Raw genomic sequence first — 21967 nt, 5'->3', positions numbered from 1 at the left:
AAGGATCTATTTGCTTTTTATTATGTTTTGGGGGGTCCCCCCAAAATATTCCTTTTAGCACTTCAATGGGCTAGCACCACCTCCCTCTGTCAGTCACCCTGCTGCCCTACTAAAAGAGGGATTTCTTGGTCTGACCCTGCAGCAGGCAGCTCCCTTCCACCTCCATTGGTTAGCCAGCCAAACAAACTTCTTAGGATGCTGCCAGGCCTGACTTCGTGTGGCTGGTTAACCCTTGTGTGCTTCAGTTCTCCAACTCTCCTGAAGCATCTCCCAGCTGCGTCCGGCCCTGTCAGTAGATTCCCATAGCTATATCAATCTGCTGTCTCCATAGAAAACAAACACACACCAACCCGTTGGCTCCGCTGAGGGTGCAGGCTGCTCTTCAGTACAAAAATCATAGTAAAGCAACAATAAGCTAATTAATAAAGAACAGACATTTAAGTGATACTAAGCAGAGACAATAGAAACAAAATGGCTGATAGCAAAACAAAAGTATAATCATGCTTTTTAAGGACTAAACACCTTTGTCTAGGATGGTGGACCGTAGGGATTTGCAGCCTCATCACATCTATTCCAGTCAGTGTTCCCTCTAACTTTTTCCATTCATGGGTGGAATAAATTTTATGTGTACCAAGACATGTGCACATATACGCCACCAATAGAAATGCATGCTGCCCACTGCGCGTGGCTATAGGCATTCTGCTGATCACCTGGGCAGCACCTGATTCTCTCCTGGGCAGCCGCCAAGTGCTCAGCTTAGAGCAAACACTGATTCCAGCCCATACGCCCCAACTTTCAAACCACCACTTTTTTTAGCATGATCATTGTTGACTCCCTATGAACATCCTCCCCGTCTCCAGCAGACTTTCTTCAGTTTTCAGCGGGCTGTTGGTTGCTCTCTCTTTCCTGGGATTTTTGTTTTCCTATATTTTACTGTGTTGCAGTTTGAACTGCTGTGGTGCAGTAGCCCATGTAGTTTGCTGGAAGAGGTAAGAAGGGCAGCTTATAGTATTATTACTCTTGTTCTTTTCAAGGTTTAAGATTATCTCAAGGCTTTTATCCATTTCCTGCATTTTTGTTTCTTTTTATGACTTGTCTTGCTCTCTTTTCCCCTTTACATTGTGTAGGCAGCACAAACCTTTACCATCTAAGTTTATATTGAGAAAGAGAGAGAAACTATTTCAGGTCAAGCAAATTGCAGCAGTGGGCAGCCTAGCTGGGCTTCTCATTTCAGAGTAGCAGTTCTTAGCTACAAGCAGCTTTTCCTCGGATTGCTGAGTGCCCCTGCTCGTCTCCTATCGAGTCATGGAGGGAAAGAATTTTATCTGTAATAAGCTCCATTTTCCTGAATTGTCAAGGGGGAGGAGAGAGAAAATGATTCCTGTAGCACTCGTGGAAAACTTTAAATGTTATTGCTATGGTAACAGTTCTCTGTCACCAGTGAAATGGGGGGAGTGGGAAGAGAAGCATGGTATGTGGAATCTGAATTTAACACCCTAGATTTAATCTGCACACCTCTGGTAGCGCAGTCTGTTGTGAATAACGTCAGCAATTTGCCTTTGGTTGGGTATAAACAAAACTGCAGGTAATTGGAATTCAAGTTGAAAGCTTGAGAGCCGTACACAGTCTCGAAAGTGGAACCAGATAATAAAATCTCCATAAGCCAAATATGTTATACGTGGCGATGGGGAAAATGAGGTACGGGACTGGGCTAGGAAATGCTTCCACCAAGTCAACTCTTCACAGAGTTTTCATGGAGCTCATCTGTGTAAGCCGGAAAGACATGGCAAAAAAGGCTTAACTTCTTTCTAGAAGTCTCGGAAGGTAAAGTAAAATAGACTGGAGAAGATCTTTAAGGGATCAGAGCTGAAGAAGGAATGGAATAGGGGACTCCTATTTTATCAGGCTAGTGGAAGTTTCATTAAAACAATGGAATCTGGTGAAACAAACATCTGTTGTAGAAACAGTTTTAGGCAAAAAAGAAAGTCTTTCGGGTAACAAGCCAGTGGGCAGAGGCTGAATGGCTTTATGTCACATCTCTTAGGAGACAGCACCCTGCAAACAGACCCCATTTGAACCTCAAGATTTTAGGATCAATTCAATTTTGGACTTGACTCCTGCCTTTTTTTCCACGTGTGCATGTATATGAATGCACACACATACATAGTCTCTTTCCTGCACACAGAGATTGTGGTCCAACCACAAAGCATCCTCAAATCTCAATGAAAATAATGCATTTAAGCAAGTGCTCAAGTGCTCTGCTAAACTGAGGCCTGTATTGCTATAGACTCATCCTTGGCAATACTGAATTTAAAAATGACAACACAAGCACCTTGTACATAAGAGCTAGGTGTGATTATAAGTGACCAGACCACTGTGATGGTGAAAAGCTCTTTGGCCAAACACTGTTCAGAACAAGGGCACATTTATCAAAGGGAAAACAAATGGATCCTAACACTTAAAAACCAAACAAATTAAAAAAAAGAACAAAAAAACCCACCACCTTTTGAAATCTTCTTATCTTCAGGAAAGCAAAAATCAAGGCTTCTGCTATGGAATTTAACAATGTTCTTGTAAACTGAATTTATTTCTTTTTGGCTAAATGAAAATTTGTAATCCCAAATTCCTGTGGCTATTCCTACCACCTGGCAAAAATGAAACTGATCCAACACAGACTCTGATCCCTGCCAACACAATGAACATGAAAGACAAACATGCATTATCCAGGCCCACTACAACAAAGTGCCTTTAAATCTGCAGATGTGGCGCTTCCTTTTATATCAACTCCCAAAGTTTCATTTTGGATCGATCTCTAAATGGCACCATTGAGATGGCCTCTCTCATTATTCCACCAAAGAAATCCACCAAACAAGAACTTAGTAGGAAGGTCCTCCTAGGAAAGGACCAATAATAAAAATACACCCGGGGCTAGAAAGGGTTAACTATAATATTGGCAATACATTCTCATTTAGTGTTTAAACTTTCACTGGAAGAGTTTTACAAATAAACTTGCAAGCTTTGCAGATCAATTTTCTACATGGTTTTATTGCGCTGTTTCTCTCAATCAGCACCTATCACTTCTCCATCTCTTTTTCAGACACATTTTTAGTGCTCAGTGACATCTTTGAAACAATACAAGGCCCTTTATTTCCCTTCCACCCCTTTCCAATACTTGAAATCATATTGGGTGCTTTGGTGGCATTTGTATTTCCATCAAGAGTATTTAGGAATAAACAGCTATGAAAAACATTACCCTAGGGCTCCAGCATTGCAGAGCATGCTGTACAGACCTTGAATGTCTGAATACTCAGCAAGCATTTAAATGATAATATTACATTAGAGCTGCAGGAGCTGCTGTGTAAATAACTATGCATTGTTCTTGCTCATTGATTTTACACACACACACACCACACACAGGCCTTGAAAAATTGTTTTCAAAAATGGAAAACCCAGACAGCAATAATTTAAAACCGTAAAGTAAAACAACAGGCTATTTTACATCAGAGAAATAAACTGCATTTAATGAGAATTGAAGGGCATGGATGGGAGGCTCTCCAATGCCTTGATCCCATCGCCAGCTACCAGGAATACAGACGCTAAGTGCAAGAGAAGTTCAAACAGTCAGAAGGACCAGATCACAATAAGGACAGAGAACTTCTAAAACTCCTCTGCTGTTAAAATAAAAAGACATACACAACAGTCGAGAGACAAGGGAGGAGATCTCTTACAGAGCAGTTTTTCGTTTCTGCTAATGCAGCTATTTACACACATTAGCTGTGTCTACACGTGCACGCTACTTCGAAGTAGCGGCACTAGCTTCGAAATAGCACCCGTCGCGGCTACACACGTCGGGCGCTATTTCGAAGTTAACTTCGACGTTAGGCGGCGAGACGTCGAAGTCGCTAACCTCATGAGGGGATGGGAATAGCGCCCTACTTCGACGTTCAACGTCGAAGTAGGGACCGTGTAGACGATCCGCGTCCCGCAACGTCGAAATTGCTGGGTCCTCCATGGTGGCCATCAGCTGAGGGGTTGAGAGACGCTCTCTCTCCAGCCCCTGCGGGGTTCTATGGTCACCGTGGGCAGCAGCCCTTAGCCCAGGGCTTCTGGCTGCTGCTGCGGCAGCTGGGGATCCATGCTGCATGCACAGGGTCTGCAACCAGTTGTCGGCTCTGTGGATCTTGTGTTGTTTAGTGCAACTGTGTCTGGGAGGGGCCCTTTAAGGGAGCGGTTTGCTGTTGAGTCTGCCCTGTGACCCTGTCTGCAGCTGTGCCTGGCACCCTTATTTCGATGTGTGCTACTTTGGCGTGTAGACGTACCCTCGCAGCGCCTATTTCGATGTGGTGCCGTGCAACGTCGAAGTTGAACATCGACCTTGCCAGCCCTGGAGGACGTGTAGATGTTATTCATCGAAATAGCCGATTTCGATGTTGCTACATCGAAATAAGCTATTTCGATGTCGGCTTCACGTGTAGACGTAGCCATTTAGAACCAAGCTATCCAAAAACCAGCACAAAGCTAACTGCACCAATTAATATTTAGCATTTTTCATTTGAAGGCCTCCAAGTTCTAAGTAGGTGAAATTTAAGAATGAGGATACAGAGGCACAGAAGAATTAAGTAACCTGCTCAAGGTCAAACTGGGAGTCACTGACAGATTTAGAAAGAGAATCAAGTCCTCCTGATTTCCAGTCCTGTGCTATTTTACTGGCTATGCTTCCATCTTACTTCTTGGCTTGTCTACATTTTTAACGTTAAGATGTGACATATGGACCCTACAGGTCCCAGCATGCAATGCAAGCAGATTCCAATAAAGACAGAATGGTACACGCCAGGATGTTGTCTTCATTACAAATCAGAGTACTGCAACTATTTCCAAAGTGAGAAAATCAAGGGAAACCCTGAGGCTCCTGGCAAATTACCACTGTGACTACTAATTGGGCAAAAACCTTTTAAAAGAGGAAATGTAAGTATACCTGGTTTAATGTAAGCCACACCTAACTGGGTGTGGTTCACTCTTTCACATAGTGGCATCTACACCACTTACGGAAAGAAAGAATGAGTCTTCTCTGCTGCATTAGCTGAGAGGCAGCTGGATTTTACCTTGGACTGTAGAAGATGCTGATGCATTAAGCTCCAGAGGACCCAGCGTTGAGCGAGCCAGTCATTGTAAAACATTATGGCATGTATATTTTAGATGTGCTACTTTAACGGTCCAAAAACTTTTCAGCATCACAACCCCCTTTTGATTTCTGAGAAACCCTCACGCCCCCCAACCTCTTCTTTACATTCATCATACTCCCTTTTTAACACAAAATATGTCAAAAGGAAAAAAATCACATTTTATGGTATGAAATTTGAAATTTAAATTTTTTTTACAGCAGTGGTCTCCAATCTTTTTACAGCCAAGATCACTTTTTACATGCCAGGGAAAGCTCCAATACCCCATCCCTTTCCTGAGGCCCTGCCCTCTCCATTCCCCTCCTCTCTGTCATTTGCTGTCCCCAGACCTTACTCACTCTCACTGGGGTGAGACAGGAGGTATGGGCTCTGGAGTGGGAATGAGGGATTTGGGTGTGGGAAGGGGTAAAAGGTGCAATCTCTGGGAGGGAATTTGGGTGTAGGAAGAGGTGGAGAAGGTGCTGTTGGCTCAGGGAGGGGGCTCCAGGTGGGAGAGTTTTGGGGGTCAGGTAGAGAGTTGGGGTGCTGAGCAAACCACAGGTCTGTGTATGTGAGGGTGCAGGAGTTCAGATTGGGGTGTATGAGGGGCTCAGGGCAGGGGGGTTGGGAGTGTGATGGGCTCGGGACACAGATTTGCAGTGTGTGGATTGTGCAGTAATGTGGCAGAAGACTGATCAGGGCAGGGGGTTCTGCTGTATGATAGGCTCAGGATTGAGGTGTGCAGGAGGATGGGGGGATGCAGAGCTGTTATAGTGCTGTGGCCGATTGGGGCTTGTTGGCCAGGCTTCATTTTTAAATAAAACATGTCCAACACAAACCTTTCAGCATTGTCTGTATTTATGGGAGGGGCGGGGAGCCTGTTTTGGGTCAGGGGTCACTGACCCACAGAAAAATAAGTGAGCGACCACAGAAGTGAGACAAGGAGAAAACCCTCCAAGCCCCACCAAACCCCACTGATGGGTCCCCAGCTGAGACACCTCCCTCCCCTGGCACCCCAGCCCCAGAGGGGGAGGTATTGTAGGACTGAGGTTCAAGGCCTCAGGCCAGATTAATTCTTCTGGGGTGCCATGGTTAGTGGAATTTGTGGGCCCCTCTACACTCTGAGATGGGGCCAAAATGAGGAATCCAGTGTGTGGGACAGGGCTGCCAGTGAGTGGGATAGGGATGGGGTGCAGAATCTGGGTGGAAAATCGGGGACAGGAGTAAGTGGGGGGTTGGTGTCTGGCCAGGAGTTAGTAGGCAGGAGCAGGGTGCTGTTGGGACCCAGGGCAGGGGACAGGGTGCTGGTGGGGCCCGGAGCAGAGGGCGGGTGGGTCCCTGGGCAGGGTACTCATGGGGGTCTGGGAGATGGGAGGGGACAGCTTGGCTGGTACCTGGGGTCTCCCAGGTGCGTGCCAGGTCTGTGGTCTCAGGAAGCACATGCGCTGCTTCTCCTCCCCAAACAGCCAGTGTGTTTCCTGAAAAGCCGGGTCTGTTGCCTGCTGCCTTCCTATACAGGGGGCTAGGGAAAGTGGGAATCCCAGATCCGTGCCAGCTCCAACTGCTCAGGCAGCATGTGGATGCCATGGAAAGTGAGGAGCAGTTGGTGCAGACCCAGGGCTCCTCCTGCCCCCGCCCCCAACGCAGGAAGGCAGCAGGCAGAAGGAAGTTGCCAGCAGGCAACAGACCTGGTTTTTCAGGAAATGCGCCAGCTGTTTGGGTAGGGGAAGCAGTGCACACACTTCTTGAGGTGCCAGCTCTGGAGTGTACCTGCGGGATTTGCCTCCCCATCCCCCTGCACTGCAGGAAGCGGGCACTACCTCCATTACCTCCATTTTTGCAGGAGGTAATGCTAGAGTAGGCTCTTTCTTGGGGTGGAGAGAACTGACGGGGTAGGGGAGTTGAGTCACCTCATGCCCCCCCAGGAATTTCTTCACGCCCCTCCAAGGGGGCACGCCCTCCAGTTTGGGAACTTAATATGCTACATGAATTAATTATAAATGCATTAAAACTGAGCAAACCTCTGCAACAAAAATTATATGTGTTTCGCTCTATGATGCCCGTATGGTATTCTTTACAACGATGAGAAACTGGAGTCACTATTAAAGCAGGCAAAACAAAAATGGGAATCCTTTTCTGGGAAAATTTTCATATTTCTGAAAAATATAATTTCAAAGAAAGATGAAGCCCCAAAAATGAAAAAAAAAATAGTGAAAAGAGATTTCAAAACAAATTCCATTTTGGGACAATTTTTTTGGGGGTGCTTCTCAGCTGTCCTTGGAGAAGGCTCTTGAAACTAACAGGACCTGCAGCCAAAGAGGCAGAGAGCCCACCTGCTCTGTCTCCCCATCAACCCTCCAGCTTGGGAAGCCAGAGAGGTACTTGTCGGCTTGTCCCTCAAAGCTTCAGTGGGAGGCAGAATGCCCCAGTGCTGTGCAAGCTAAGAGGTCGCTTAGGAAACCTGTGTATTTTGACTAAAGTGCAGTCAAATTGGTAATAGATTTGGTGATGTTTAAGTGTGCTGTACTGGCATTTTTCAATGAAATTAAGCTTCATTGGAAGATTTCCAACCAAATCTAGTCACTGTACAACTAACTGTCTTTATTGCTAACCTATTTTTTCTATCTTTTTTGCTATCTTTCAGATGACACACTGCTTCCCCTCAACACCTAGCTCACATGACATATCTGATACATTTAGGATCCACATAATTCTCTGTGATCTGACCTCTCTTGGTAGATTCGATCGAACACTTAACAGAAAAGACAAAGAGTTTGCAGAAGGGCTGGTCAGTTCCATCGCTTAAACTATTTCCTATTAAGCAAGCAGAGAGGTCTTTTAACCCAAATGTCATCTTCTCTTTACCACATCAGTAGGCTTCGTGCTTCTAAGAAACAATATGCTCGATTAGTCTCTGATCTTCCATTCATCTCAGCAGACATTCTATAAAAAGCTACCATCAAAATGTGCAACTACAGGCAAGAGTGAAACAGGTGAAGGGAGAGTTTTCAAAGGCACAAATGACAGTTGCATCTCTAACATGTTGGCCTTTCAAAATCTCTCCTGAAAACACAATTTGCCATTTCTCCACACTCTATGGTGCTAACCTTCCCAGCTCCCACTGGTGATTTCAGTTCTTCAATAAGAAGACAAAGGAATGCTGCTATCATGAGTTTAAGAAAACACAGGAACTGGCACCATGAGGAAACAAATTGGCAATATGCTGACAAGGAGAGAGAACTCCAAAAAGCCCAGTGTCTTTGAAGTTTCATACAAAGATTTGCCTCGCACTTCAAACCCACATTTCGTACTAGAATTGCATCAGCATGGCTCAATAGCTGCACAACCATCCGACAAATTCACGGAAGAACCACAAGTGGTGCTGGTTTTTAAAGTAGGATGCTCCACGTGGGCTGGTTCCAAACAAAGAGGAAACATACCGACAGCCAAATTGCTTCTCTCGCTAGACTTGCCTTTGCTTCCATGTCGCACTGAAAAGGTCATGCAATGTCATTATTGCTGCAGCAGTCCTACTCGAGGAGCAGGTTTAGAAGTAGCATACCACGTGGAGCCAGTGGTGTCGGGGAGGGCTTCTTTCCCACCCTCAGCCATTCTCCTTGGCACTGCCGGCATGAAGGTTTGCATTTTGCTCTATAGGAACTCTACTGGTTTTCCTTTTCCAGCCCTAGACTAGGTATTAGGGACTGAAAATTGTATTAAAGAGACACAACCAGGGTCAGACGGGAGAAAAAGGCTGAGGCAAAACAGGAGCTGGCAAAATAGAAATAAAAACAGTACAAGGTGTTAAGCAGGAGAAAAGAGTTCTTTTAGTTTGTTATATAGAAGGTCACAATGATCTCTCCTGGTTTAAAATCCATGGGAGCAACAAGAAGCAGCACAGATGACTCCTGGTAACAATTCATAACAGAGAGGCCAAAGCATGAATAGGCAAGAGACAGCAATTTTCTTTTCTCTCCATGTCAGTCTGAGGCACGTTGAAAGACCTGGGGAAGATGAACCTGGACTGGGAACTGGAACAGATTCCAGTCTCCAGCACTAGCACTGTCCATAAAGCTCCTTTCCCCAAAACATATAGGCTGTGTCTACACTAGCCAAAAACGTCGAAATGGCCATGCAAATGGCCATTTCGAAGTTTACTAATGAAGCGCTGAAATACATATTCAGCGCCTCATTAGCATGTGGGAGGCCGCAGCACTTCGAAATTGATGCGACTCGCTGCCGCGCGGCTCATCCAGACGGGGCTCCTTTTCAAAAGGACCCCGGCTACGTTGAAGTCCCCTTATTCCTATGAGCAGATGGGAATAAGGGGATTTTGAAGTTGCCGGGATCCTTTTGAAAAGGAGCCCCGTCTGGACGAGCCGCGTCAATTTCTAAGTGCCCCAGCCACCCGCATGCTAATGAGGCGCCGAATATGTATTTCAGCGCTTCATTAGTAAACTTCGAAATGGCAATTTGCATGGCCATTTTGAAGTTTTTGGCTAGTGTAGACATAGCCATAGAATCAAAATGACATCAGTGCCCCATGGCTAGAATGGTTCTTTCCCCATCTTTCTTTCCTTTGGGGGAGGGTCACATTTTAAAGGGAGAAGAGAATGGCTATCGCTGTTAAGTTTACACTCCTGATGCTTTTCAATTCAATAACACCATTTTATAAGTCAATACCACACAGAATGAAGTACAATTAAGTCCTGAATTGCATCAATGCAGTTACTATGACATTAACTCTATTAGTGACATTTATTTCCACTCCCTTTGGACTGCAGCATCCAAAGGACTTCACAATTACAGCTCCTTCTTTGATTACCAGGACTATCCAGAGCACAAGCTTCTAGATTGAAGAGCTCTGTCAGCAAAAGTTAAGCAAATTGTGTAATGCATTTATGTATCTCCAGAAGGCTGTTCTGTCAGGAGAGGCTTTCCCGACATTTGGCCCATCCACATGGGGCCAAATGTCTGGAAAACCGCCTCTGCCAACACCTGCCTTTCTCCTCATGGAAACAGGATGACCAGGATGTCTGCCAGAGTGGCAAACTTCTGTCAGAAGACATCCCAGCCGTGTCTACACGTGCACGCTACTTCAAAGTAGTGGCACTAACTTCGAAATAGCGCCCGTCATGGCTACACGTATTGGGCGCTATTTCGATGTTAACATCGACGTTAGGCGGCGAGACGTCGAAGCCGCTAACCCCATGAGGGGATGGGAATAGCGCCCTACTTCGAAGTTGAACGTCGAAGTAGGGACCATGTAGTCGTTGCGCGTCCTGCAACATCGAAATAGCGGGGTCCGCCATGGCGGCCATCAGCTGAGGGGTTGAGAGACGCTCTCTCTCCAGCCCCTGCGGGGCTCTATGGTCACCGTGTGCAGCAGCCCTTAGCCCAGGGCTTCTGGCTGCTGCTGCGGCAGCTGGGGATCCATGCTGCATGCACAGGGTCTGCAACCAGTTGTCGGCTCTGTGGATCTTGTGTTGTTTAGTGCAACTGTGTCTGGGAGGGGCCCTTTAAGGGAGCGGCTTGCTGTTGAGTCCGCCCTGTGACCCTGTCTGCAGCTGTGCCTGGCACCCTTATTTCGATGTGTGCTACTTTGGCGTGTAGACGTTCCCTCGCAGCGCCTATTTCGATGTCGTGCTGCGCAACGTCGATGTTGAACATCGACGTTGCCAGCCCTGGAAGACGTGTAGACGTTATTCATCGAAATAGCCTATTTCGATGTCGCCACATCGAAATAGGCTACTTATGTCGCCACATCGAAATAGGCTACTTAGATGTAGGCTTCACGTGTAGACGTAGCCCCCATCTCCCAACAGAAGCCTTCTATCTAGATACAGCTCAGCAGAAGAAAGACAAAACAGGATAGAGGCCAGGAGTGACAAAGGCAGGGGAAAGAGAAAAAAGGCTCAAATCCACAAAAAATGTAGATTTTGGGGTTATAGCAAAAATCCACTAAAATGGGTCTGCAACCAAAATAGCGAAAAGAGCCATTTTTTTCAAATTTGGTTTAAAAATCAGTATGTCAAGAGCTGCAGTGCCCGTGAATCCGAGATAGTCCTTAATAAATAGTCAAACTACTTTTTGTCATCCCTCATTTAAGAACAGTGCACACTCACTGTCTGTATCAGTTAGAAAGTTAAGTTACCTCCATCTCCAGGCTTCACCCACCTCAACACCCAAATCCGCCTCCCTACCCCCAAGCTTTACCCCCTCCATCCTGCAAACCTGACCCCCATCCCCAAACAAAATAACTAAATTCTGTTTTAACTGCAGACATTGTTTAAGTGACGGCTGCCTCCGGAGCTGCAAACGGAGTCAGCAGCAGCAGCAGCAGCGCTTGGAGCTGCAAGCGGCTCCAGAGCTGCAGGCTGCTGACCCCCACATGAAGAGTACAGCAGTTTAAGTTTAAAAACAGCTTTGCTACCTAGATACCCACATTCCTCCTTATCAGGGTAGCATCTAAGTGCCCAAGCAGGTTCCGTTATACATTTTAATCCTTCTCCCCACTGAATACACAGAGCTGGGAGAAAGAACAAAATTTAAGAGGGGGTGTGTGACCAGTGGCGTAGGAACTATAAAAAAGGGAGTAAACTAAACTCAATTGTCCCCAAATGAGAAACAAGTAAACTTAGCCACACAGCATTTGTTAATCGGCTAGATCACAAAAAGAAAAATGGAGTTATCCAGCTGTTGTAAAACAGAGGTAAAGCCTATGCTGATAAACTACAAAAGCAGGGGCCTGGAGCCTCCACTTGGTGAAACAGCAGTAGGATATATATTCCTTTTCTTTCAATTCAGTAGAACTTCATCAAAGACAAGGTGAGGCTACAGCCTATGCAACAAGGGGCAGTCAGATTGCCCCAGAGCCAAAGCAAACACGTTGACAGCAGCCAATGCTTTGTGATCCCAGTCAGACTGAGTTAAAGAACTCTCTTGAAATTAGAACAAAGGAATCAGTAGAATGGCAAAGGAGAGGCCCAGAATGCCCCAAGATGCAGAAAACCTATGAGATACAAAGTATATAGAGAAGGCACTTGGACAGATAGGACTGCAAATAGCATTTGAGTTTGAGGACCCAGAGGCAAGGGGAGGAATACACTAGCATTCTGCCACGAGGTCTCTGTGCACACCTTCAAACTCAGGCAAGGAAGAGCTAAATACAAAAGAAGGATGATGGCAACATAGTCTTTTTCTGTTTTGGTTGCTGCTAAAAGATATTAAAGATGCAACATGGGAGATGAGTAATTAACTGTACTCAAATTCTATTTTGCTCTCTACATTGACTAAAGATTACTTCAAATCCAGATGCTAAAAGAATTCAGGCTCATTAGTTCCAGGTATTTTCCCCACATGCCTGTCTTCATTCCAATTAAGTACTTCAACAGAATTAATTACATTTGTAATTTGATTAATAAAGGTATACATTCTGTTAAGCAACCCTACAGGATAAGTCATCATTCAGACTTACTCTTCCTAGCTGGTGTACGTATGCATGTGTGTGCCAGGGGGGGGTATTCCCCTATGAGTGAAAGATTTTCAGAACTACTCCTACTAATAAAAAGAGTAAGTGCAGGCAGCGATAGCCCTTGAATCTCTATGAACTACTACTCTGTGCGATTCTCTCTTGGAAGCGCCCCGGATGCACTGGAATTCCAGTTCTACACATTTTCTCACCCCATACTGACCTAGCAGGAGGAATAATTCTGGCTACAGCCAGCAACTGTTGTCATCTTCAGGCATTTCCCAGTTGTGCCCATGTTCCTTCCACACTCGTCATTGTGGCCAAGTGTTGTCAGAATCAAATTAGCACATCATGCGTAGTCATCCTGAGTTGGAATTAGGTAGCCTTCTACTACTTTCCAGAGTGCACAGGACCTGACTGCACTGAACACTCCAGCCATCTGTGCAATGATGGTGGATGGCCACTTTGGACCTCTGGATCTGCACTTCTCTGTAAGTGCTATGGAAAAGCTGCACAATGCTTTGAAGTGACACTCCTGCTTTTATTTAGAAAACCGTCATGGTTAATTGAAGGAGGAATACCTTTTATGGCCCTCAAGGTGTGTACCAGCGTGTAAAGAGGAGCCTGTGCTCTGGACAGTTAACACTAAGATGCATCTGTGAAAGGGAGGCATTTCTGAACTGTGAGCAGTTATTTCAATTAGCTAAGCTGAAATAAAATGCAAGAACACTGTAAGATTTATGATCAAAGGGGATTTTTTATTTAATAATACAAGCAAAGTAGGTTTCTTGGGAAGATTTATAACTCCCTTCTGTTCACTAAACAGCCATTTCATAGCCTAACAAAAGACCTTTTACAAGCAGAAAACTACCTCACATCTCAATAGGGTGTCACACCACACTGAGAACTGGGTGAGAAGGACACTGCAATTTTACAGCCCCATTGTGTCTCTCTCTCAACAAATGGAAAAAAAAATAGTACTTTGGGAAAGGGTACTTCCTCTGTCAAAGCACATCAAATTTATCCTCGGCACCCAACTGCCATTTTTATAGCAATCAACAACCACAATATGGCTCGCGGTCACCCTTCCACTCACCTGATGCCCCAGGTACCCTGGAAACTCAAGAGCTTCACTAAGTGGAACTCCTAAATATCCTTCTTTTCTGGCCCACACCCCAAAGCTGAGTTGGGGTTGGGTCTTACATAGGTGTGATGAGGCCACTGGATGAGCTGCTCTAGGCTGAGGCAGCAGCAGAAAGTTAAAAGGCAACTGCATAGGGCAGTTGAAAGGTCTGAATGTGAAGTGAATCCGACCTGTGTGTTATCCAATGGGAATCAATCCCTGGGATCTGGACTACCACACTATGCAAAAGCCCACATTGATCTGCAAAGTTTGATCTCAAAGAACAGGACTACCACTCTCCCTCCCAAAAGTCTTTCTGCCTCATAAAAGTAATGCCACAGTCATAATCTGTTACTCTTAAACTGCACCCATCACTCCAGAAAGAGAAACTTATATTGCTAAACTAAGAAGTGAGCTGTATTATAATATCCTAGGGCTGGAAGAGGCCAGGAGGTCATCAAGTCCAGCCCTCTACCAAAAGCAGGACGAACCCTAACTAAATCATCCAAGCCAGGACTTGATAAACCAGGATTCAAAAACCTCTGTGGAAGGAGATTCTATCACTTCAATAGGTAACCCATTCCAGTGCTTCACAACCCTCCTAGTGAAATAATTTTTCCTGATATCCATCCTAGTCCTCTCTCACTGCCATTTGAGACCACTGCTCCTCATTCACCCGTCTGTCACTATTGAGAACAACCTCTTTTCATCCCCTTTGGAACCTCCCTTTAGGGAAAGGTTGACATCAAATCACTCAAGAAGCCCAAATCTCTCAGTCTCTCCTCGTGGATCATGTGCTCCAGCCCCCCCTAATAATTTTCGTTGCCTTCGCTGGATCTTCTCCAATGCCTCCACATCCTTTGTGTAGTGAGGGCCCTAAAACTGGACAAAATACTTCTGATGTAGTCTCACCAGCGCAGAATAAAGGGGAATAATCACTTCCCTAGATCTACTGCAAATGCTCCCCTTGATGTATCCTAATATGTCTTTAGCATTCTTGGCTACAAGGGCACACTGCTGACTCATATACAGCTTCTCATCCACTGTAATCCCCAGGTTTTTTACTGCAGAACCGCTGCTTAGCCAGTCTGTCCCCAGCCTGTAACAATGCTTGGGATTCTTCCATCCCAAGTGCAGGACTCTGCATTAGTCCTTCTCAGACCTCATCAGATTTATTTTGGCACAATCCTCCAATTTGTCTAGGTCACTCTGAACCCTTTCCATACCCTCCAATATATCTACTTTTCTCCCTAGCTTAGCGTCATCTGCAGACTTGCTGAGGGTGCAATCCATCTCCTCATCAATAAAGATGTTGATCAAAACCAACCCAAGAACCAATCTTTGTGGCACGCCACTTGAAACTGACCACCAACCAGACCATAAGCAGTCAATCACTACCCATTAAGCCCGACAATCTAGCCAACTTTCTTTATACCTTACAGTTCATTTATCCAATCCATACTCCCTTAACTTGTTGCCAAGAATTGTGTGTGAGACTATATCAAAAGGTTTGCTAATGTCAAGGTATATCACATCCACTGACTTCCTCATGTTCACAGAGCCAGTTACCTCGTCAAAGAAGGCAATCAGGTTGGTCAGATGTGACGTGCTCTGAGTGAATCCATGTTGTTTACTCCTGATCACCTTCCTTTCTTCCAAGTGCTTCAAAATAGATTCCTTGAGGATCCCCTCCATGATTTTCTGGGGACTGAGGTGAGGCTGACTGGTCTGTAATTCCCTGGACTGTCCTGCTTCCCTTTTTTAAAGATGGGCACTACATTTGCTTTTTTACTATCACCTGGAACCCGCCCCGATCTCCACAAATTTTTGAAGATAATAGCCTAAGGCTCTGCAGTGACAACTGTCAACTCCCTCAGCACCCTCGGACGCATTCACTCTGGCCCCATGGATTTGTGTATGTCCAGCTTTTCTAAATAGTTCTTAACCTGTTTTCTCCACTGATAGCTGCCCACCTCTTTCCCATACTGTGTTGCCAAGTGCAGTAGTTTGGGAGCTGACCTTGTCTGTATAGACAGAGGCAAAAAAAAATTAGTATTTCAGCTTTTCTCACATCATCTGTAACTTGGTTATATCCCTAAAGGTCCCACACCCTCTCTGAGCACCCTATTATTGCTAACTTGCCTGTAGAAACCATTCTTGTTACCCTTCACATCTCTTGTAGCTGCAATTCCAATTGTGCTTTGGTCTTCCTGATTATATCCCAGCATTCTTGAGCAATATATTTATACTCCCTAATAGTCAACTGTCCAAGTTTTCACTTCTTGTAAGTTTCCTTTTGTGTTTAAGCTCTCCAGTGATTTACCTGGTAAGCCAAGCTGGTCGCCTACCATATTTGCTTTTCTTACTGCATATTGGTATGGTTTGTTTCCGTGCCTTCAATAAGGCTTCTTTAAAATACTGCCGGCTCTCCTGGACTCCTTTCCCCTTCATGATAGCATCTCAGAGGATCCTACCCATCAATTCTCTGAGGCAGTCAAAGTCTGCTGGGGTTTATATTTTGCTACTCTCCTTTCTTCAGGATCGTGAAATCAATCATGCTGTGATCACTGCTTCCCAGGCTGCCACCCACATCTACCTCCCCTACTAATTCCTCCTTCTTTGTGAGCATGTCAAGCAGCTCATGGCCCTTGGTTGATTCCTTCAGCACTTGTACCAAGAAGTTATCTCCAACATTCTCCAAAAGCTTCGTGGATTGTCTGTGTATTGCTGTATTGGTCTCCCATAGATATCAGGGTGATTAAAGTTCCCCATGACAACCAGGGTTTGTGAGCTGGAAGCTTCTCTTAGTTGTCTGAAGAAAGCCTGGTTTACCTCATCCAGCTGATATAGTGGTCTTTTGCAGACACGACCACTAACATCATCTTTGTTGCTCCCATCTCTAAGCTTAACTCAGTAAGAACTGTTTTCTCATAATACTAAAATCACATTCAAACCCATTCATAGGCCTATACTGGCATGGTCCTAGTTCTGCTCACAGGACAAATCCCGTTGCCTGGAATCCTGAAGTCTGCGTCACATCTGCCTTCATTTTTAACATAAGAATATGTACCTTATGGACACTACGGCTACGTCTACACGTGCACCCAACATCGAAATAGGCTATTTCGATGAATAACGTCTACACGTCCTCCAGGGCCGGCAACGTCGATGTTCAACTTCGACGTTGCTCAGCCCGACATCAAAATAGGTGCAGCGAGGGAACGTCTACACGTCAAAGTAGCACACATCGAAATAGGGATGCCAGGCACAGCTGCACACAGGGTCAACGGGCGGACTAGCGCTTCCGGGGCAACAGCTAGCCGCTCCCTTAAAGGGCCCCTCCCACATACACTCAGCCTGCACAGCACGCGGTCTGAGGAGCCATATAGGCACACAGACCCCGAGCGCCGCAGTCATGGACCCCCAGCAGCAGCAGCAGCAGCAGCTAGAGGTCCACCCAGCCCTCCCGGCAGTAGCAGGGCTTGCCCTGGCTCATGCCATGTTGGGGGCAGCTGAGCACCTTCTTGCCCCAGGGGAGGAAATGCCCCCAGGGCAGCAGGGCTCAGCCCCTACCCCTGCAGCACCCCGCTCCACCCCCCGCCTCACACGCCGGCGGCTGTGGAGCTACCCCACCAGCACCGACTGGTGGGAGCGGCTGGTGCTTGGGGAGTGGGACGACGACCAGTGGCTCAGGAACTTCAGGATGACCCGCCAGACATTCCTGGAGCTGTGCCAGTGGCTCACCCCCACACTCAGGCACCGGGACACTGCCATGCGGCGTGCCCTCCCTGTAGAGAAACGGGTCGGCATCGCTGTCTGGAAGCTGGCCACTCCGGACAGCTACCGATCCGTGGGGCAGCAGTTTGGTGTCGGAAAGGCCACCGTCGGGGCTGTCTTCATGGAGGTAAGAGAACCCACACAGGGGGAGGCCAGGGCAGGGCAGGGCAGGGCAGGGCAGGGCAGGGCAGGGCCATGCACACCCTGCTCACCCCTCATTGGGGCTGTCCCATGTGCTTTCTCTGCAGGTCGTGCGTGCCATCAACGCCATGCTCCTGCAGAGGCTCGTGAGGCTGGGGGACCGACGTGCCACTGTCGCCGCCTTTGCCACCCTGGGCTTCCCCAACTGCTTCGGGGCTCTGGATGGGACTCACATCCCCATCCGCGCCCCGCACCACAGTGGAGGCCGATACCTCAATCGGAAGGGCTACCATTCAGTCGTCCTGCAGGCCTTGGTGGACAGCTGGGGACGGTTCCAGGACATTTACGTGGGCTGGCCTGGCAGCACCCACGACGCCCGGGTTTTCCGGAACTCGGGCCTGTGCCGCCGGCTGGAGGCGGGGACCTACATCCCCCAGCGGGAGATCCCTGTGGGGGACACCACCATGCCCTCCTGCATCATCGCGGATGCGGCCTACCCCCTCTGGCCGTGGCTCATGCGCCCCTACACGGGCCACCTCTCCGCCAGCCAGGAGCGCTTCAACGAGCGCCTGAACCGTGCGCGCCAGGTGGTGGAGCGCTCATTTGGCCGCCTGAAGGGACGCTGGAGATGTCTCCTCACCCGCCTGGATGCCAGCCCCAACAACATCCCCCAGATTGTGGGTGCCTGCTGCGCCCTGCACAACCTCGTGGAGAGCAAGGGGGAGAGCTTTCTTCAGGGCTGGGCCGCCGAGGCCGGCAGGGCACACGTGCAGCCACCTGCTGCCCCCAGTCGGCAGGTGGACCCAGAGGGGACCTGGGTCCGGGAGGCCCTGCGGGCCCACTTCGAGCAACAGGCCGCGGGGTGAACTCTGCCCAGGCCCCCTACTGCCCGCCCCTTCCTCCCCCACACTCCTGCCCCAACGCCCACACCATGGAGCACCCCACCGCCCCCCCCCACTTTTCCAGGAGAAATGACAGCACAAACTTGTGGGTGAACGTAAATGTTTTTTTTGTCTTAAAGGCTTTTTTTTTTTTTTTTTTAAATAAAAAAATATATATATGTGAAACAGAAACCAAAAAGGAGGGACAAACATTCAACAAAACCAAGATGGGCACAAATAAAACAATCTACAACAACAAATCAAAGAACTGTGAGCCATCAAGCAAGAAAAACACAAAGCAGGGAGGAGAACGGGGAGAACTATTTACCGGGGGGGACGGGGCAAACAGGGGCAACACCCACACCACCCACCCAGTCCCCAAAGTCTGTCCAACACAGGGGGGGCCACATCCCGGGCCCCTCGCCCCTACAGCCCAGCAGTGGGCGTGCCCGGCCGGGAGCTCCGGCGGGCCTGCAGTCTGGTGCGCGGCTGGGTGGGAGCGGGCTCCACTGGAAGGTAGCGGCGCCAGCGAGTCTCGGGTGGCTCCAGGGGTCCCTCGGCGCCGTGGCCCTCGCGGGGAGGTGGTGGGGCGACGGCGGACGGCCCGGCGACGGCTGGAGCAGCTGGTGGTGGGGCTGCAGAAGCGGGCATGGCGGGCGGTGGCGCGGCCGGCGCGGCATGGGGGGCCAGGTAATCAACCAGCCGGTTGATGGTCTCCATATAGGCCCCCCATGCCTCTCTGCGCCAGGCCAGCGCCTGCTCCTGCAGCCGGAGGTGCTGCTCCGACACCTCCAGCTGCCGGCGGAGGATGGCCAGCAGCTGGGGGTCCGTTGCCGCTGCCGGTAGCAGGCGCGGGGTCCGCCGTCTGGCCCTCCGCGGGAACGGTCGTTCCTCTGCCGAGGGGCTGCCCTGGAGCGAGGGTCCCGGAGGGCTCTCCGGGACAACCGAGGCCTCGCCGGCGCTCTCTTCCGGTCCTTCGGATGGTGCATGTGCAGGTGCAGGACACAGGAGAGGAGGGGGGAAAGAAGAATGGAGACAGGCGTTAGTGTGGGCCCCGAGCCGTGGCCTTTGTCCCCCCCACCCTGTGCTGCAGGTTCCCCATCCCCGTCCCCGGGAGATGCTGCTGTGATGGATGGGGTTCAGGGGTCCCCCTGCCCTGCACCCCGTCCCCTGGTGGGAGCGACTCTCACTTCACCCCGCAGGGTCTGAGAGCAGGAGAGGTTTCTTAGGCCACAGATGGCCAGTTTCTGGCAGGAGTGACAGCACCAGCTGTCGGAAGAGACAGTCCTTCCAACCCGTCCTGGGGAGAAGACCCCAAGGGGGGCCCCTCTGGGATGCAGCTTTCCCTCTCCTCTGGCTGGCTGCCTACCAGCTCTCCCTTCCCCTAGCCTCTACCTGTGGCCCCCGCCCTCGCCCCCCAATTCCAAGCCAGCTCGGCTCCTCCCTCCTGTTTGTTCAGGGCAGAGGTGTCACCTGCCAGCTGTAGCGCCAGGATCCTCCTTTGGCCCTGGGATCTCCTCGACTCGGGTGGCTCATATGTAGGCTGAGTCTCCCTTTGGCACTCCCCCCACTCCATCGCATGCTGCTGCTGCGGGGTGTCCCACCCCCTCCTCCCGGGGGCCCCTCGAGGTTCCGCTCCCCCCTGGCCCGGGGATGGGGCATGGCACTGTCATGCAGGGTGGCAGGGGGCAGGGGCTGATGGCTGCAGTGCTGTGAGGGCCATGGCCCTGGTGTCCTTGGGGCCATGGCCATGTGAGCATGTGGGGGGCCCTGGACACATCTCTGTTCCCCCCGCCCCTCAAGCCCCGGGGTGTCCACCAGAGAGGGGTACCTACCTGTGGGTCCGCTCCCACGGTCCGGAGATCCCCGGGGGTCGGAGGCCCTGCTGCTGCTCCGGGATGGCAGGAGGAGGATCTGCAGGCTGGAATCGGTGGAGGAGGAGCCCCCCTCCTCCTCCTCCTCCTCCTCCTGCTGCGATGTCCCGGGGATGGCCTCCGGGGGGGTCCCCCGGGGTGCGGGGCTTACCTCCGGGGCGGAGTCCGTCTGCAGGGCCTGCTGGGGCTCGTCAGCCGAGGTGTCTAGGGTGGCCGGAGGGGAGGAGGTGTGCCGGGAGCCCAGGATGTCCCTGAGCTCCCTGTAAAAGGGGCAAGTGACGGGGGCGGCCCCAGATCGGCTGTCCGCATCCCGGGCCCGGGCGTAACCCTGCCGCAGCTCCTTCACCTTACTCCGGACATGGTCCGGAGTGCGGGCAGGGTGACCCCGGGCAGCCAGGCCGTCGGCCAGCCGAGCGAACGCATCCGCGTTCCGCCTCTTGCTCCCCATTACCTGGAGCACCTCCTCCTCGCTCCAGAGCCCCAGCAGGTCCCACAGCTTGGCCTCCGTCCAAGAGGGGCCCCGCTGCCGCTTCCCAGACTGCTTGGTCCTCTGGCTGCCCTGGCTGCCCTGGCTCCCCTTGGGGGGGGGTCCCCTGGGGGCGCTGGGGGGGCTGCTGGGCAGCCATGGCTGCTGACAGGGGCTGAGGGCTGTGCAGGCTCGCCGCCGCGTGTGCAGGCAGGAGCCTGCACGTTGCCTCAGCCTCCTGCAGTCAGGGCGGGGGAGGGGACCTTTAAGGGGCCGCTCCACGCGGCCACCAGTGAGCTGAGGGGCTGGAGAGAGCGTCTCTCAACCCCCCAGCTGATGGCCGCCATGGAGGACCCGTCAATTTCGACGTTGCTGGACACGGCTCGTCTACACTGTCCCTACTTCGACGTTGAACGTCGAAGTAGGGCGCTATTCCTATCTCCTCATGAGGTTAGCGACTTCGACGTCTCGCCGCCTAACGTTGAAGTTAACTTCGAAATAGCGCCCGACGCGTGTAGACGTGACGGGCGCTATTTCGAAGTTAGTGCCGCTACTTCGAAGTAGCGTGCACGTGTAGACGCAGCTTACATGTTCCATTATGCAACATGGTAAAGCAACCCCTGTTGACAAGAGAGAGTACTGCAGGCTAGGAACACTATAACAGTGGTTCTCAAACAGGGGTTTGAGGCCCTCAGTGGTGCTTCCAGCAGTTTTTAAGAGAGCCACCAAGCAGGGCCAGAATTACACTCAGTAGGTGCCAGAGTAGGAAGCTGAAGTCCTGCTACATGGGCCTGAAGGCTAGCCCTGAACCCTGCAATGCAGAAGCTGAAGCCTGAGCAATGTAGCTTCCTGGGGTCTCCTGGAGCATGAACCTCCAGGTACCCATCCTGCTTCCTACCTCCAAACACTGGGCCTGGTTTTATATGCAGAAAAAACAGGTGTTATGGCACAGGAGGGCCATGGAGTTTTTGTAGCATGTTTTGTGGGGCAGGAGGGGCCTCAGAAAGAAAAAAGGCTGAGAATCCTGCTTTATGTGATCAGTCAGTCTCTATTAAAATCAGTATGTATTAAAATC

The 21967-nt window shown here is 49.6% G+C and overlaps 2 protein-coding genes across 3 annotated transcripts in view; both read right to left on the bottom strand.

The window, feature by feature from the left end:
• LOC142014649 (transmembrane protein 263-like) overlaps positions 1-21967 on the bottom strand; it is a 348901-nt gene that overhangs the window by 132322 nt on the left and 194612 nt on the right. The window lies entirely within an intron of this gene.
• PRDM11 (PR/SET domain 11) overlaps positions 21424-21967 on the bottom strand; it is a 405666-nt gene continuing 405122 nt past the window's right edge. Inside the window, exon 8 of the transcript XR_012646015.1 lies at positions 21424-21475. The gene's annotated coding sequence lies outside the window, so the exon portion shown is untranslated. The remainder of the gene's footprint in view (positions 21476-21967) is intronic.

Source organism: Carettochelys insculpta, chromosome 6 (assembly GCF_033958435.1).
Source record: "Carettochelys insculpta isolate YL-2023 chromosome 6, ASM3395843v1, whole genome shotgun sequence".
Lineage (NCBI taxonomy): Eukaryota > Metazoa > Chordata > Testudines > Carettochelyidae > Carettochelys > Carettochelys insculpta.
This window is presented reverse-complemented; position numbering and strand designations above follow the sequence as displayed.